Below are 15,843 nucleotides of genomic sequence, written 5' to 3'. Positions count from 1 at the left end.
CTGGAAGGGTCTGCTTCAGTACAAATCCTATGGATTGCATGTGTGTGGCGGGGCTCAGCACACGTCCTAATGACTTGGATCCTTCTGAGTTTAAGTATGGGACTCACACTGGAAGGGTCTGCTTCCAGTACAAATCCTATGTATTGCATGTGTGTGGTGGGCTCAGCACGCGTCCTAATGACTGGGATCCCTCTGAGTTTAAGTATAGGACTTCACGCTGAAAGGGTCTGCTTCCATTACAAATCCTATGGATTGCATGTGTGTGGCGGGCTCAGCACACGTCTTAATGACTGGGATCCTTCTGAGTTTAAGTATAGGACTTCACGCTGAAAGGGTCTGCTTCCACTACAAATCCTATGGATTGCATGTGTGTGGTGGGCTCAGCACGCGTCCTAATGACTGGGATCCCTCTGAGTTTAAGTATAGGACTTCACGCTGGAAGGGTCTGCTTCCAGGACAAATCCTATGGATTGCATGTGTGTGGCGGGGCTCAGCACACGTCCTAATGACTGGGGTCCTTCTGAGTTTAAGTATAGGACTTCACGCTGAAAGGGTCTGCTTCCATTACAAATCCTATGGATTGCATGTGTGTGGCGGGCTCAGCACACGTCTTAATGACTGGGATCCTTCTGAGTTTAAGTATAGGACTTCACGCTGAAAGGGTCTGCTTCCACTACAAATCCTATGGATTGCATGTGTGTGGTGGGTTCAGCACGCGTCCTAATGACTGGGATCCCTCTGAGTTTAAGTATAGGACTTCACGCTGGAAGGGTCTGCTTCCAGGACAAATCCTATGGATTGCATGTGTGTGGCGGGGCTCAGCACACGTCCTAATGACTGGGGTCCTTCTGAGTTTAAGTATAGGACTTCACGCTGAAAGGGTCTGCTTCAGTACAAATCCTATGGATTGCATGTGTGTGGCGGGGCTCAGCACACGTCCTAATGACTGGGATCCTCCTGAGTTTAAGTATAGGACTTCACGCTGAAAGGGTCTGCTTCCAGGACAAATCCTATGGATTGCATGTGTGTGGCGGGGCTCAGCACACGTCCTAATGACTGGGATCCTTCTGAGTTTAAGTATAGGACTTCACGCTGGAAGGGTCTGCTTCCAGTACAAATCCTATGGATTGCATGTGTGTGGCGGGGCTCAGCACACGTCCTAATGACTGGGATCCTTCTGAGTTTAAGTATAGGACTTCACGCTGGAAGGGTCTGCTTCCAGTACAAATCCTATGGATTGCATGTGTGTGGCGGGGCTCAGCACACGTCCTAATGACTGGGATCCCTCTGAGTTTAAGTATAGGACTTCACGCTGGAAGGGTCTGCTTCCAGGACAAATCCTATGGATTGCATGTGTGTGGCGGGGCTCAGCACACGTCCTAATGACTGGGGTCCTTCTGAGTTTAAGTATAGGACTTCACGCTGGAAGGGTCTGCTTCCAGGACAAATCCTATGGATTGCATGTGTGTGGCGGGGCTCAGCACACGTCCTAATGACTGGGGTCCTTCTGAGTTTAAGTATAGGACTTCACGCTGGAAGGGTCTGCTTCCAGTACAAATCCTATGGATTGCATGTGTGTGGCGGGGCTCAGCACACGTCCTAATGACTGGGATCCCTCTGAGTTTAAGTATAGGACTTCACGCTGGAAGGGTCTGCTTCCATTACAAATCCTATGGATTGCATGTGTGTGGCGGGCTCAGCACACGTCCTAATGACTGGGATCCTTCTGAGTTTAAGTATAGGACTTCACACTGGAAGGGTCTGCTTCCAGGACAAATCTTATGGATTGCATGTGTGTGTCGGGGCTCAGCACACGTCCTAATGACTGGGATCCTTCTGAGTTTAAGTATAGGACTTCACACTGGAAGGGTCTGCTTCCAGTACAAATCCTATGGATTGCATGTGTGTGGCGGGTTCAGCACGCGTCCTAATGATTGGGATCCTTCTGAGTTTAAGTATAAGACTTCACGCTGGAAGGGTCTGCTTCCAGTACAAATCCTATGGATTGCATGTGTGTGGCGGGTTCAGCACGCGTCCTAATGATTGGGATCCTTCTGAGTTTAAGTATGGGACTTCACGCTGGAAGGGTCTGCTTCCTGTACAAATCCTATGGATTGCATGTGTGTGTCGGGTGGGCTCAGCACACGTCCTAATGACTGGGATCCCTCTGAGTTTAAGTATGGGACTTCACGCTGAAAGGGTCTGCTTCCACTACAAATCCTATGATTGCATGTGTGTGGCGGGCTCAGCACACGTCCTAATGACTGGGATCCCTCTGAGTTTAAGTATAGGACTTCACGCTGAAAGGGTCTGCTTCCATTACAAATCCTATGGATTGCATGTGTGTGGCGGGGCTCAGCACACGTCCTAATGACTGGGATACTTCTGAGTTTAAGTATAGGACTTCACGCTGGAAGGGTCAGTCATAGCAGATACATCTCCACACTGTTTTTTCCTTCTCACCTGTGAAACATAGTAGTAAACTTTACTGCTGCATTGTGTATGCTGCAAATAGGTGTAATTCCTACATTCGCCCTGCACAGACAGTGCACTGACTATAATTCATTTACTCCGGACAAACTGCATCAGGAACACTACTAGATAAAAGAGGGGGGGTCTTCAGCTCCCTCTCCAGACTGTATAACACTAACCATTGCCTTCAGATGATGTTTAATCCCCTCCGTATTACGAGACTACATCAAAATTACCTGTAGAAGAGGTCGGATTCATTCTCTGATTCATTCTCTGATTCCTTCTCTGAGCCCTCCTCGATGCCATCGGAGCCTTCACTGATGCTCGGGATACTCAGAGGAGTATGAAGCATTGAGAGGTACTCAGGTATGAGTTGCGTCTCTTGAGCTGCTAGGGAAGGATATATATAACAGATACAGATACAGGAAACTCCACTTAAAAAGTGCTGATGGCAGCATTCTGCAATCTGTGTGTGAGGGGAGATGAATGATGGGGTGCAGATCCACGTGTCACTGTGCACCGTATGTGTGTATGTATGTGTGTGCTTGTGTGTGTCTTTTCCACTTAAGGGGTGGGCAGAGAACGTCCCTCCACCAGCGGAGGGGAGTTAGCCAGCCACAACCCCCTGCCCCCAGGCCTGGTCCCTGCTTCTGAACCCAGCCCGGTCGGGTGAGCCTGCCCTGTCCCCGATGGACCCCCGTTCTCGACCCTCGGATGGCTTGCAGGACCGGGGGGCTCCCGCACCCCAGGGACTGCCGGCTGGAGCTCAAGCCCCGGGCTGACCTTGTGGGGGGATGAAGCGAAGTACAGCTAACCCTGCGATGGCCCTCAGACAGGTATATCCTCAGGAGGAACCCGGCCCGCAAGGTTCGTTCGAAGTGTCGATGATCAATGAGTCCTGAAATTCATACAAATTTTCGCAGCTAGCTGCGTTCTTCATTGACGTGCGAGACGAGTGATCCACCGCCAAGAGTCACAGGCAACTTTTTGAAAACGTTCACCTACCTGTGGGCACAGAAAAGGTGGGAGAAAGGCGATGGCCTTCCATCCATCGCCCGTGCGGCAAGACTACCCGGGCACCCTGTTTAAGGCTTCCCCTCTGGGAGTCAGAATGCACCGTTGGGAGAAAAAAAACGTTACCATTCACTTGGCCAGGGAGTCCCACCCACCTGCGGGCAAGGGAGCTCCCATTGTGATGGGACCGTGCAGCCCCACCACTGCCGGTCCCATCTGGATTAACCGGGAGGGACCGCATGAGACTTCAAACCCCTCAGCCTGGACACCCGGACAGCCCGAGCCATGCCAGCAAGCTGGTGAGTAGCCCACCCCACCCTTGCCCGGGTAGGAGGTGCCAAAAGGAAGAGCCAGGTGGCTCCCCATCCCACATACCTCCCACTGAGAGCAGCCCGGGTTCCCCTCACAGGCCGTTAGGCCCTTCTCGGCATCGTTTATGGTCGGAACTATGACGGTATCTGATCGTCTTTGAACCTCCGACTTTCGTTATTGATTAATAAAAACATTCAATGCTTTCCCTTTGGTTCATCTTGCGCCGGTCCAAGAATTTCACCTCTAGCGGCACAATACAAATGCCCCCGGCTGTCCCTCTTATTCATGGCCCAGTTCTGAAAACCAACAAAACAGAACTGGAGTCTTGTTCCATTTTTCCTTGCTGAAGTATTCAGGTGACTGGCCTGCTTTGAGCAGTCTCATTTTTTCAAAGTAAACTCTTCGGACCCCCCGGATACTCAATGAAGAGCATTAAGGGGCGCCGAGAGGCTGGGGCTGGGACAGGGGGTCATTTGCCTCGCCGCGGACCACCATCTCGATTTCAAGATCCAACTACGAGCTTTTTACCTGCAGCAACTTTAATATACGCTACTGGAGCTGGAATTAACGTGGCTTCTGGCACCACACTTGCCCTCCAATGGATCATCGTTAAAGGATTTAAAGTGTACTCATTCTAATGACAGTGCCTTGAAAGAGTCCTGTTCTGTTATTTTTCGTCACTACCTCCCGAGTCGGGAGTGGGTAATTTGCGCACCTGCTGCCTTCCATGGATGTGGTAGCCATTTCTCAGGCTCCCTCTCTGGAATCGGACCCTGATTCTCCGTTACCCATGGTCACCATGGTAGGCACAGAAAGTACTATCGAAAGTTGACAGGGCAGAAATCCGAATGTATTATCACAGGGATGTGCGATCGGCCCACAGTTATCTAGAGTCACCAAAGAGGCCGGGCGAGTCCAGATTGGTCTTTGATAAATGCACATATCCCAGGAGGTCAATGCTCGTCAGCATGTATTAGCTCTAGAATTACCACAGTTATCCAAGTAACAGATGGAGCAATCAAAGGAACCATAACTGATTTAATGAGCCATTCACAGTTTCACTGTACTGGCCGTGTGTACTTACACATGCATGGCTTAATCTTAGGAGACAAGCATATGCTACTGGCAGGATCAACCAGGTAGCCGCACCTGCTGATGGGGTGGATTCAGGAGCCGCGTGCCCATCTCCCCGACCATCAACCTTCGCACACCCCTCCCTCTCGGGGGTCTGATAGCAGAAGGAGCTTGCGTGCCTGGGTGGGCGGGCTCGCTGGAGGGCTGGAGAGGTTCAGTCGCAAGGGCACTGGCAGGCCCAGCCGTGTCCCCAGGCAGGGAGAGGTGGGCCGAGGCGCAGCCTGAGCAAGACGCAGGGGTGCCAAAGCCTGGCGGCTGTTGCACCCCTCAGAACAGTCATTCAGAGCTTCTGCAGAAATGCGCTGGGTGGAGAGGGATGACGGCGTGGTGGGGAGGGCATAAGGACCTGCCAGGCAGCAGCATCCGAGGGCCTGGCACCACCCAACCTCTACCGCTCGGTTCGGACCACTGGGGGTGCGAGAAACCGGGCCGCTCAGCCTTCACTCTGAGAGGTAGGGTGAAGGACTTCCCACCAGGCGGCAGGCCCTCAAGTCGAATGGTCCATGTGGGGTGGAAGCTCTTTGCTGGCCAAGCAGTCCGACCCTAAACAGACCGAGAGTGCCCAATCGATAGGAGTACTTTTGGGGCCTCCCTTGGCAGGCCGCCCTGCACGAGGTATGCCAGCTTCACATCCTTGCCTGCTCCCAGGGTGTGCAGGCTTAGAGGAAAGACCCACGAGAAGGGGCTGGAAGGCAGGTGTGGACCAGGGCCCCTGGGGACCCAGGCGGGCAGCCCAGGGTCGTGCCTTCCCCTTTATCAGAATCGCCGGACCTCATGGAGGTCTGACTGACCCTCTCCATAGTATTCTGGAGGAATAATACCCCCTTTCTTGTAATCTGTGCACACTGGGTGAGAGAGGGCACACTGGGTGACAGAGGGCACCCAAGGCGAGAACGTGCCCAACCTCCAGGAGCCCTCGCTGGGATTGGGGAGGCAAATGAGACCTCATCAGGACTTCCAGTGAAGCCCGGCCATCTGGTTGCCCCATTGGAAAGCATTGCTCTTGACCAGATGACAGAGGGATTAGGGGCAACCAGATGGCTGATGGGAAAGGCACAGCCAGATGGCCGGGCTCGTAGGGCAGCCATCTGGTCGCTCTGTGCCCTAATGAAAGGGTGAGAGGGTATCGAGGCATGGGGGCCAGAGGCCAGGGCCCCAGCTTGGCCACAGCCTTGGGGCTGCAAGGGGGGATATCACGGGCTTTCTGACCCCGGGCCTGCAGACACATCGACAAACAGGCAAAGCGGGGGGGGGGGTCTGCACTGGACTGATGGACCCCTGTCCCGAGCCCTTGGCAGGGCGGCAGGCCAGTGGACCGGGCCCAGGGCTGGAGCAACCGACCTGGGGCCCAGCGGGGTCCCTGGACCCCATCGGGGCTCCCGGGCCCAGAGACTCAGGGGAATTCTTCCCAGGCCCACGGTACCCCGTCCCGGGCACCCTGCTACATGGCAGGCATGAGGACAGAGCCTGGGGTGGGGTGGTGCCATCCCGAGGGCCCTAAGGGGGGCACTTCAGAGCTCCTGTACCCAGCCAAGCAGCAGCAGGCTCCCTTGGCCCAGGGGAACCCCATCTAGGGCCCCTTACAGAGCGACAGGCCAGGAGACTGAGCCTAGGGCCCCTGGACCCCATCGGGCTCCCAGGCAGAGGTGAGGCCTCCCGAGCCTGCAGGTCCCCATCCTGGGCACCACACCACACATTGGGCCGGGGGACAGAGCCCTTGGCTGGGGGGATCCTAGCCCGTCTGACTGCCGGCTGAGAACTGCTAGACTGAGAGGGGTTTTGGAGTACCCTGTCCCTAGTAATCTGGAGGTAGGGTAACCTCCTTTCTGGCAACCTTTGCACACCACAAGACTGAGGGGACCCAAGTCGCAGACAGGCCTGACCTCCTATAGCCCTGGCTGGGATTGGGGAGGCCAATGAGCCCTCATCGGAACTTCCAGGGCAGCCCGTGCATCTGGTCGCCCCATTGGAAATCAACTTAAACCGCATCACAGGGTGTGTTTGCACACATGTGAACTCAGGCCTGGACAGAGTTCTCGGGTCCGGATGCCCAAGGGAGGACTGCCCGGGGCCCGATGGAGCCCGTCCCAGGTACTTTGCCACTAGGCCGGCCAGAGAATGGAGGCCCGGACAGATTGGAGTTCTGGACTTTTTGGTTCCGTCCAGAGGTGTCAGGGATAACACCCGAAGACCCCGGAGTTCCACCTGTCTCGGTGCACAAACAAACAGAAACACGGGCTTCTCGATGGTGGCGTCAAAGACCAAAGGTTTATTACTGCAGGGACACAGAAGTCACAGAAACTACACATGGGCAGTATCTAGGAGCCTGTTCGATTTGTACAAAGAGGGTTGCTCCTTATATACTAAATATTGGGCTTCAGGCAAATTCTTTACATGTTACCACAGTTCTAAACATTCGTGTCTTAAACAATAAATATTTGGCGTTGCACAGGGATCGTCAACAGTATCTGATGTCAAAACATTACAAATGAGGGGTTCCCACTAGTCCATCATAATCCCATGTCAATTCTTCATTCAAGACCCGGACCGCCTCATCGTAAATTTCGTTACCTCCCCCTAATAAAGGCCCAGAAGGAAAGGAGCAGAGCCAGGTGCAGAAGATAGAAAGACAGGATAAGAAATGTTTGTGGGTCGTAAATGGGCACGGTTACCAGCTTCGGCCGCCTAATCATGATCAGGCCAACGAACACAAGAACCAGTATAGCAGGACTGGCCTCAGGCTGGGGAGGCAGTTCTTGCCGAGTCATGCTGCTACAGCGTTGCTGGCCTAAGGTGCACGTGTCACTAGCAAGGTGAATCGCCGGTTAAGGCCTACGTGTCCTTAAATAAGAAGAAGTCATTGCGTGTCCATTGACTATGTGTGGGCAAGGAATACAAAATGGCTTCCGTGTTCTAAGATGGATGCCATGGGTAAATCACAAATGTGTTGGTAACAGGAGTGCTCTTGCTCGTAGCATAGCGGAAAACACCAGGATATACTAAATGGATCATTTGCGGTTCACTGATACCAAAATTATGTATTTACGACCATGTTACAAACACGAGTAAAATCGTCACGGAACCTCAGACCCTCCTTTTGCCCTTACATAGGCAATTACTCAGTCTATATCAGAGTCAGAGTCTAATTCTATGCTCATTAGGTTAGTGACATGTTGTTGTATCATCATCCTGTCTCGTGCCTTTTCTCCTAATGCAGGTGGTTTTCTGAAACAGGTTGCAGCACAGAGGCTACACAGAGCGGGACCACATTGGATAATAAGACAGCACGAGAACAGAAATACTAGGATGACACCAATGACCATCAGAACCTTCCATCCCCACGCTGATACCAGAGTCCAAAACCACTCCATGAAGGACCAGTTTCCCTTATCTACGTGTATAGAGTCGGAAATCTTATGTAGCTTAGAGATTGCTTCATAGACTGTTGGAGCATTATTTGGAATAAAAACACAGCAGCTTGATTGGATCATTCTGCATACCCCACCTCGATCTGCAAGTATTACGTCTAGAACCATACGGTTCTGCAACGTCATGAGACGATCCGCCTGAAGCTCAGCTGTTAAGTTACTAAGGGCACCAGCAGTTTCTGTAATAGTAGATTCAACTACCCGTGTTAGTTGACGAAGATTTCTACTATTGGCCATAGGCCCCCAAAACGGAAGGAAACCTTTGAAAAAGTCTCCAGCTTCTTGACCAGCGGTATCTTCCTTGCCGAAGACACCTCTTGCTACTCTGGTTTTGTGATAATCTGAAGAAGCAGTGTATGTCGGGGGTAACAATCGAGCAATATAACATGAACCTGAAAAGTCAGCAGGCAGCCATGTATATGCTCTGTCCTGACAAATGAAGTAGGTACCCCTAGCAGTCAGAAAGGCAGGGGAGGAGTTAGACGGAAATACGTAAGTCTCAACGCACTCACTCCTCCCTAGTTGAGCTCTCGGATTTCTCCCATTTCCTTGCAAACAGACCTGACCTCGGTGAGGCACGACCCAAACTGAAGTGGAGCTTTTACGCTTGCTTTCTCCCAAACTAAGGCGATACTCTGTAGAGTTCCAACTCAAATACACCAGTAATTCATCTCTAGGATAAGATGGAGTATTATTGACGTCTTTAATCATATCAATAATTCCCTGGACTAAAGCTTTGTTGGCTGAGTTGTATTTAGTGGACCGTGGTGGACGCGGAGGATAGGTCTCAAGGGCATATGAAAAAATGGTCTGAAAGGCCTGAAATGATCCATTATTGCTGAAAGGCAAGACTAGATAGGGAATGCCTTTATCCATAGTGTGAGGTATCAAGCCACACACCCAGCAGTCTGTAGTATTAACTATCAGTTGGTGTTGATGCAAGAGCTGTACAAATGTATTGTTAATAAATTCTGAGCGTCGAGCTTGTTCGTGTTCAGGAAATGAGTGAAAAGAATGCATAGAAGAAACCGTAGAAGTAGTAGGATCAAGGGAAGGTACTGTAGTTACTGGCATAAAAATCAAATGTACACCAAAGACGATTCCACCCACCAACGTTATCAAAACAATAAAAAATGTAACTGCACATTGCATTAGAAAGCATTTGCTGTGTAGTATTCTGTACAGTCTATTTCTGCGAACATAAATTACATTTTCTCGTTGTAGCTCAGGAAGCTCCATCTTCTACGACCGTTCGCGACCACTGATGATGTGTACGTAGATGAAAATGCCTCTATCAGCCCTGGGAGTTCCCAGAACTAACAGAAAGATCGACCTTGTGTCTGACCCCCGCAGATTCAACTAGGCACACAGCCACGACCCTACGGCTACCCAGACGGCAAGGCAATTTTAAAATAAAAAGAAACAATACAAAGTATTAGCAAACTTCCTGGCTGGAGGCAATGTATAGCAAATTCAAATCTGAAAATAGGCAGTTTCCTGCTTTATTTGTCCATATTGCGAGAACGTAAGTTGTATCTCAGTTTTGCAGGAGCTGTCTGATCTGGAAACAATGTATTTTCAGCTGACGTTGCAATGTTCACGTTTTCAGATGGCAAATGTTCTTTTGGTGCAGATGACAAATGTTCAGGGTTCAAAAGAGCAGTTTCAGGAGGAGAGTCAGAATTTGGTGAATCCGTGATTAGTTCTGCATCGCTGAAAGGTATGAACCTGGGGACTTGTTCCGTTTCAGAGGTACCGATTCCTTTCTTTACCCAGTTGTCGTAAGGAAGTGGCAGAGGCACACGTTTAGCATGTGTCGTATGGATCCAATTTCTCCTTCCGGCCACACGAATAGCAGTTCTCGTTGCTAGCAGGACTTGGAAAGGGCCAATGAATCTGGGCTGAAGATTTTTTGTTCTTGCAAAATTTCTGATGACCACCTGATCACCCGGTTTCAGCTGATGGCCTGGACTCTCCGGTGGCTTTGGCAATGCATCGAAAACCTGTTGGTGAATAAGACTCAATTTAGCAGTCAAGTCGAAAAGGTAATCAATTAACATTGGGTATTCCAGCTGCTTAAATTCTTTCGGTCTAGGTACCCCCCAAACATTTGCAGGACGGCCAAAAACTATTTCGTAAGGACTAAGCCCTACTCTAGAATGTACAGTTGCTCTTGTTGATAGCAAAGCCAAAGGCAATGCGTCTGGCCAGGACAAACCCGTGGATGCTTGTATCTTAGCGAGTTTTAGTTTAAGGGTGCCATTGTAACCCTCGACTAAACCCGCGGACTGGGGATGATTCGCACTATGAAATTTCTGTCTAATCCCTAGGCCGGCACACACACTCTGCATAACTTTCCCTACGAACTCACTTCCGTTGTCTGACCATACAATCCGTGGCATTCCGTATCTGGGGAAGTATTCTTTAAGAAGAATTTTGGCAGTGGATAAGGCAGTATTGTCCTTTAGCGGGTATGCTTCGATCCATCTGGAGAAAGCACAAACTACCACTAGGACGTATTTCAGATTATTGCAACGATCCATGTGAATGAAGTCTAGCTGGATCACTTCAAAGGGGCAGGAAGGAGGAGCGAAATGACCTGCAGGTGTGGGGATTCCCTTGCCAGGATTATGCATCAAGCATACCATACAATTTCTCACCACTCTCTCTGCACATTTACTAATCCCATCATTCTTCCAGACCGGAGCCAACATCTTACAAATCCCTTTTGAACTGATGTGCGCTGTTCCATGTGCCATCGTTACTACTGCAAGCACATACGCATCAGGCAACATCCAACGCTGTTGCTCCGACAAGTCAATCCAACACCCACTCGAGTCCAATTTACCCGTGCTCTCTCTCCATGCAAGTTTTTCCTCCTCAGTCGCCTCTTTCTGAATTTCTTTCACGCTTTCCACTGTGTTCTCACACATTCCAGACTCAGAAATCCATCTTGCAGACGTTGCAACATACATTCTACTCATCATATTTCTAGCTGTCTGTTTTGCAATCTCATCAGCAAAAGCATTCCCACGACCAACATCATCCGTGATTGCTTTATGAGCACTGCATTTCACAATCGCAACTTCAGTCGGCAAGGTTAGAGATTCCAACAAGTCATTAACTAGCTGACCATGTTGAATCTTAGTCCCATGGGACGTAATGAAACCTCTTTCTTTCCACAAACGGCCAAAACTATGAGCCACGCCGAACGCGTACTGACTATCTGTGAACACATTCACTCTCTTTCCCTTAGCTAAAACGCACGCTCTTGTTAACGCGATCAATTCTGCAGCCTGGGCAGAATTCTGACTCACTCTTGCAGTCTCCACAATCGTACTCAAAGTTGTTACTGCATAAGCAGCAGTCACATCACCATTCTCCAATTTGAAGCAAGACCCGTCAACGTACAACGTGCCATCTGGATCTGACAACGGAGTGTCTTTTAGATCGATTCGTCCTTTTGTTTCTTCCTCAGTTCTGAAACAACAGTCGTGTGGTTCGGAATCACTCGACTCTTCGCTAGTCGGCAACAATGTTGCTGGATTCAATACATTGCATCTTTTGATCTGAATATGACTAGCTAACAGTGTCAGTTCATAACCTGATAATCTAGCACTGGTAAGGTGTTGCGTCTTGGTTCGGTTCATGAGTGTATCCACAGCATGAGGAACCATAACTACTAGCATGTTGTTCATTACTAAACCAGCAGATTGTCGAATGGAAGCTGCAGCTGCGGCTGTAGCTCTCAAGCAACTAGGCAATGCTCTAGCTACTGGATCTAATGTTGATGAAAAATACGCACAAGGGCGTTGTTTATCACCAAATTTCTGCGTCAAAACACTCAATGCACAACCTTCTCTCTCGTGGACATAGAGCGTGAATGGTTTACTGTAGTCGGGTGTACCCAATACAGGTGCTGAACACAGTGCATTTCGTAACTCAGAAAAACTCTGCTGACATTCAGCAGACCATGGTACCGGACTCGGAACACCTTTCCCAGTCAAGGCTACCAATGGTTTTGCTAGAAGAGAAAAATTTGGGATCCATTGCCTACAATATGAGGTAATACCCAAAAAGGCACGTACTTCTCTCTGCGTGCTAGGAACGTTCATCTGTGTAATTGCTTTTATTCTCTCTGGGGTCAACTTCCTTCCCTCTTTTGACAAGAGATGACCTAGGTAGGTCACTTCTTGGCAGCAGTATTGCATTTTTGAAGGTGACACCTTGTGATTCAAATCTGACAAGTGATGCAATAAAGAAATCGTAGCTGTTTTGCAAGTTTCCTTGTCATCGGCAGCCACTAGAAGATCATCGACATACTGTACTAAAACAGAACCACGAGGAAGTACGAAGGAATCTAACTGGCTTTTTAATGCTTGACTGTAAATGGATGGGCTTTCACAATAGCCTTGTGGAGCGCGTTTAAATCTAAAGCTTCGTCCTCCTAGAGAGAAACCGAAGATATCTCTGCTTTCCTCGGCTATCGGAATGCTGAAAAAGGCATTTTTCAAGTCGACAACCGAAAACCATGCTGCTGTAGCAGGAATCAACGTTAACAATGCAGTAATGTCTGGTACCACAGGAAACTGTGGGATCACAATTTTATTAACCTCTCTGAGATCAATTACAAACCTATATACTGGAGGCTTTGTAGGGTCAGTTCGTTTCAAAATAGGCAGTACAGGACTATTACAGACATTACCTCTAGTCTCTTCTATAACATCTTTCTTGATCAGGTCTTGTACTATCAGTAGGAGCGCACGCTCACCTTCACTAGAGATTCTGTATTGTGGAATTCGTGGAAGTTTAACATTTGCTTTCAAAGTTACTACATAGGGTGGAATTTCCAATAGACCTACATCATTAGGACCAGTCGCCCAAAGAGTATCAGGGAGTGAACGCAGCTCTGGTGGGAGCGCATCCATCGACAAGTACATCGGGGATATTATTCTTTTACCCAACGTAAGCTGTACTCCTGCTGGAGAACAGTACAATGTCGCGTACAGGCGTTTTAACAAGTCTAAACCAAGCAGATTTTCGTTACAACCTGTCTTCAAAATCAGGGGTGCTTTCAATTGACGTGGTCCAACTGAAATAGACAAAGGACCAGAAACAGGGTTGTGAACAGGGGCGCCCGAAAAACCTACTGAAACGTTTGTTGAGCCAGACAAAGGTGCGCCAGGGAGTTTCGCATGTATGATAGAACTTTTTGCTGCACCAGTATCCAACAGAAACGGTTCGACTATACCTGATGTTGCTACTGCGACATAAGGCCCACTCTGGTCTACTGGAACTGATACTACTCCCTCTCTTTGTCCATGGCTGTCCTAGTACTCACTTTGCTGAATTTCCTCACTAGTTTCATAATAGTCTTCGACATGATACTGTGGAGACCTATTCTGTTGGGCAGATTGTCCATTTCGCTGGTCGAAATAATTAGAGGGGCGATCACTCGTCTGCGGAGGCATAGCACCTCGTCCTCGACCTCTAGAGTTTTGCATAGAACTACCACGACCTCTCTGAGCTGCCGCAGCATTATTTTGCGTTCGAACTGGACATTCACTTTTGTAATGACCTTCCTTTTTGCAATAAGCACATTGATTCCATTGGTATTGTGGCCTTTGAAAATTATAATCCGTTCTTTGATATGACCCTTGCTGCATATTAGTTTGATTCATGCGAGGCGGATAAGCTTGCTGTAAAAGTACTTTAGTTTTTAAATCTTTCGTCTTTTTATCTGATTTTTCCTTCTCTTCTTTATCTCTATTTTCATAGTACTGAGCAGTCGCAAGTATTTGCGCAGTCGTAGAGACAGCCCATGCACTTTCAGAATTCTTTAATTTACCACTAAGTTCTGGCAACAGATTGTGCACAAATTTATCAACAAATAATCTCTGGCCTCCTTCTGTGCTCATATCCTGACCACTATGATCCACGAAAGTCCCTTCGAATCTTGTGAAAAAGTCGGAGACGCTTTCGTCTTTCTTGTGTTTGCACGCGGACAATTTGTCCCAGTTAACGCGCAATGCTGGCATCAAGGTTTTCATTAAATCGATTATTCTACCAGGCAAATTAGCAATTAAAGGTTCAGGTTTGGAACCACCTATTTGTTGACCATCCGCTGCAATTATAGCTGCCCAGTCACCACCTAGGGCAACTGGATGATTCTCTTTACGAATTTTAGCCCAAATTGGTTGCGGTACTACATTACCAAATAGTAAATCTATGTCAGCAAGATTCAATACACAAGCGTCAACTGTTTGAGCCAACTCTTTGTAGTACCCTGCAGGATTTTTACGCGGATCTGGCAAAGCCTGTTTCACTGCTAATACTTCAGCTCGCTTCCATGGAATATGTATCCATACTCTCTGGAATTGGGCCGGAGCGGCTGCAATACCAAGGTTTGCATTAGCTTGCACAGCTTCACGCCAAATTGGTGGAACCTCTCTCATTGGGTATTGACGATTTCGTTTCGTACTACGTTTCTCTAATTCTCTCGGTGAACGAAGGGATGGGTCATTCCTATAACTTAAAATCAGTTCCATCGCTTCTTTTATATTCTGGCCAACTATCATACCTGCAGCAAACTCTTTCTGAACATTAATTAATTCTCCTAGATTTGATTCAGGGTCATCCTCTTCCAATTCCTCACGTAGAAGGAAACACATTTCATCGAACACATATCGTTGTGTCGGTTCGTTCCATTGCATAAATGTATCTAATACATTTTGTACATTATATCTTCCAACTTTCGAAACCCATCTAAGAGCAGTGGAATCTAATATTCCTCTTTCTTCAGTACTGGGAAGCTGACTACGTCTCTGCACAGAGTCAGAGGTAGGAGTCTTAATCAGAGTTTTATAGAAGGGAGATAGAATATTGGAGACAGAATCAGTGATTCTTCGACGAACAGAAAGCGGAGTCATAATATTAGCAGAGGCAGTGAATAGAGTAGCGGTTGGAACAGATAGATCAGGAACAGTAGGAGTAGCAGGAAAAATAGCTTGTGAAGTAGCAGGTGTGAGCGACACAGGCATAGGTAAAGAAGCCGGCAACCCTAGACGAGGGGTTGTCGAAGGAACATTAATATTGACCACAGGAGGTACAGGAACTTGATTCAGGGGAGCGGGAACAGGGACACCAGGTTGTCCAGCAACCGGTAATTGAACATTCGGTATGGGTGGAGCCGTAGCACCCTGTGCATACGGTGGGGGTGAACGTAACAAGTAAGACAACAGGGGATCCTTTTCAGGGTCCTCTACTATCTTAGCCGTACTCGATGGCAAAGCAGGATAGCACTTGTCTATCGCTAAATTACGCTCTCTATCGGCCACCTCCATCGCTTTCTCAGACTCGTTGAGTTGCAGCTGCCTAGCAGACTGTTCTAAAGTCAACTCTTGCTCTTTCTGTTCTTTCTTCAACTTTTTAATTTCTCTCTGTTTAGATTCTTTTCGCCAATAACGGAAAGAATCAAACATTG

At 48.7% G+C, this 15,843-nt stretch overlaps 2 pseudogenes; both read right to left on the bottom strand.

Moving 5' to 3' along the window:
- Positions 1–3,294: 3,294 nt before the first annotated feature.
- Positions 3,295–3,447, bottom strand: LOC144771162 (5.8S ribosomal RNA; annotated as a pseudogene).
- A 398-nt stretch (positions 3,448–3,845) lies between these two features.
- Positions 3,846–4,940, bottom strand: LOC144771374 (18S ribosomal RNA; annotated as a pseudogene).
- Between the last annotated feature and the right edge of the window lie 10,903 nt (positions 4,941–15,843).

This window comes from Lissotriton helveticus, chromosome 7 (assembly GCF_964261635.1).
Source record: "Lissotriton helveticus chromosome 7, aLisHel1.1, whole genome shotgun sequence".
NCBI lineage: Eukaryota > Metazoa > Chordata > Amphibia > Caudata > Salamandridae > Lissotriton > Lissotriton helveticus.
Note: the sequence above shows the minus strand (reverse complement) of the source record. Positions and strands in the feature narration are given on the sequence as shown.